The sequence below is a fragment of the Triticum dicoccoides genome, chromosome 1A, assembly GCF_002162155.2.
Source record: "Triticum dicoccoides isolate Atlit2015 ecotype Zavitan chromosome 1A, WEW_v2.0, whole genome shotgun sequence".
In the NCBI taxonomy this organism is placed as follows: domain Eukaryota; kingdom Viridiplantae; phylum Streptophyta; class Magnoliopsida; order Poales; family Poaceae; genus Triticum; species Triticum dicoccoides.
In genome coordinates this window covers 7708927-7712049 of record NC_041380.1, presented here as the reverse complement: position 1 = coordinate 7712049, position 3123 = coordinate 7708927, and positions in this window count along the sequence as shown.

Below are 3123 nucleotides of genomic sequence, written 5' to 3'. Positions count from 1 at the left end.
AAGAAAAATCATATAAAATTTAAGACGGAGTTTTATGCTGGAAGAAGACAAGTTGTGAAGGAATTAGATGCAATCTTTAGCCACTATGAGGCGCTGAGAGAAAGAAGAAACCCTACCGCGAGGGAAGCGAAACTACATACTACTTTGGAACTGCATTCTCTTGATAAGGATATATCCCTATTGTTTGTTTGAGTATGACAACACGTTGGACCCATGATATGTACGAAGAAGCACAAAACATACACAACTTGCACACAAGTATATTTACTGATGGTTGAAACGAGGGGGAAAAATAAAATGAAGGAACTTTTGCCACATGCACACATCAACGGCATTAGTTCGCTTATTTACATGGCTTATAATAGCAACAACGAACACAAGCATGCACCTAGCTTACAGCGAGCAACAGGGCACAATCGGCCAGTTTAGCAGAAGAGGGTACAACCGCCGTAGCATGTTGCACCACACTCAATTAAGGCTGCGTCCTTACATTCCTGGCATGCAAGAGTTACGACGGTGCAAATGCCGCTGCACGTCATTTCTGCGTAGGCGATGCAAATTGCAACACAGGCGCCCAGACAATCTTCACATTCTATGGCTGCCGCCGGGTGACCCATGTTGAGGACGAGCACAATGCAAACAGCGACGATGGTGGCCACCTTCAGAGATGAAGCCATTGATGAATTGGGTGGTTCTAGTGAAGAACAGAGCAAGAACAGATGCGATGGAGATGAGCTAGCTAGCTGCTTAACTGGTACATGTCCACATGAGGGAGTAGGATGCTATTTATAGGGAGCCAACACAAGGACGACCCTAGCTAGCTAGCTAGTACTCCACCTCGCAAAAAATAAAACCTAGCTAGTACTTATTCGTATCACTTAATTAACTGTGGTTGACTTTGATATAGTATATACCTTGTGCACCAATAATTTTTGTCCTAAATTGTACGCATGTGAACTCTGCAATAATGCGTGCACTTTGACGTCAGAAAGATAATTTATAGCAAAGTGACCCATACATTTGCGTGGCTAAGGCTGTCCGTAATGAGTAGTATCATAAGTTTGTATCATGCATATGATACTATTCTATGATATTACCTCTATAATGCATAATATTATGTATTAGTATCTTAGATATTATCTTATTTATTGTCATGCATGACACATATTAGCATATCATTTATTATGATACGGTATCACGATATGATACTAAAATCTCTCTTTTTTCATTTAATTTCATGTCACCTCACCAAATTGCTTAGTAAATCAGTTAATGAGGAGAGGTAAATTGAGTAACTTAGCTAGTTACTCATTATGCGTAACATTACACATACCAAGACAAATTGAGTCTATTACCTAATAAATGAAGCTTTACATGACACTACACATATGTTTGACTGGCCATAGTGGGGGTAACACTACTAGGAAAAGGCCTATTGATGATATGACCACTAATGGCGCACCAGAAATGTGATGCGCCACTACTATATACTAATGGCGCACCATGAGATGGTGCGCCATTAGTGTGGTAGATACTAATGGCGCACCAGACCCACGGTGCGCCACTAGTAACAATTTTTTCTTCCAAAAATACTAATGGGGCACCATGGCAGAGTGCGCCATTACTAGTTTAACTAGTAATGGCGTACCTCCAACACAGTGCGCCACTACTATTTTATTTTTTACAAAACTACTAATGGCGCACCTCAAGCTGGTGCGCCATTAGTAACCAGGTTACTAACGGCGCATTTGTGGGTGGTGCGCCATTAGTAACATGAGACCAGCTAGATATTTTGGACAGCCACACCTACACACTCACTTTCCCCACTTCATTCTCTCGACCTCCTCCTCCAAGCTTGCGTCAGCTGCCTCCTCCTCCTCCAAGCTTGTGTCTGCTGCCTCCTCCTCCTCAGCTCATTTGCACCATATATTCATCAAAATTAAGTGGTTAAATTACCTTTTTTTGATAGGTAAGTAAGGGGAAAGCTATCTTTATGTTGTAGATCTACTTTTTTTCTTCCTCCAACAACGTGCACATGCACTTTTTATGGCCTAGCTAGATCTATGTATGTTTGTGGTGTTGCATATGTTTGTGGTGTTGCATATATGTTTGTGTTTGCAGGTACCGGTATTTGAAATGCGATAGTTGCCAATATTTTGCCGGAATGTTGATTCATTTCCGTTTCGGCGAGAATTTTGGCACTATGCATTTTTTTGGTCCTATTTTTAGGGAAAGTCATGCCAAATCCATGGGATCATGGACGCGCACGTTTGTGAAACGCTATTTGGCCTATGCAACTTTTTCGACGTCATCTCTCGGAAGTCGGTTGGCGTGAGGCAACTCAGAAGGCTACAGGAAGAGATCGTGGTGATACTATGCGAGCTTGAGATGTACTTCCCGCCCGCATTCTTCGACGTTATGGTGCATCTGCTGGTCCATATCGTGGAGGATATCATCCAACTCGGGCCGACATTCCTGCACAACATGATGCCGTTCGAAAGGATGAATGGTGTCATCAAAGGATACGTTCGCAATATGTCACGTCCAGAGGGAAGCATAGCCAGGGGCTTTCTGACCGAAGAGTGCATCTCCTACTGCACGAATTATCTAGGCATCGAGAACCCCGTTGGTCTGCCCATCAATAGGCACCTCGGTAGGCTCGCTGGATGGGGTCACCGTGAGGGTCGCCGCGAAATGCATGTCGACTACGAGGGTCAACTCGCCGACTTTGAAAGAGCAAACCTAGTCGCGCTACAACACATAGACGTGGTCGATCCTTGGGTGGTAGAGCACAAAACCTTTATTGAGAAGATGTACAATGACCAAGGCCAACAGAGGACGGACGGAGATATAATCAAAGAGCACAACTCATGTTTCACGCGTTGGTTCAAGTAGAAGCTTCTGTCGTACCCTTTACATGAGGATTCTTCCGCGGAAGAACAACTCATATTCGCCTTGTCACAGGGCGTCGAGCACAACCTGATGACCTATGAGGCGTATGATATCAACGGCTACACATTCTACACCGAGGACAAGGACATGAAGAGCGATGGTTATCAGAACTCCGGGGTAACGATGGAATCCTACACCGATAACGACAAGGATAGATACTACGGAAGGATC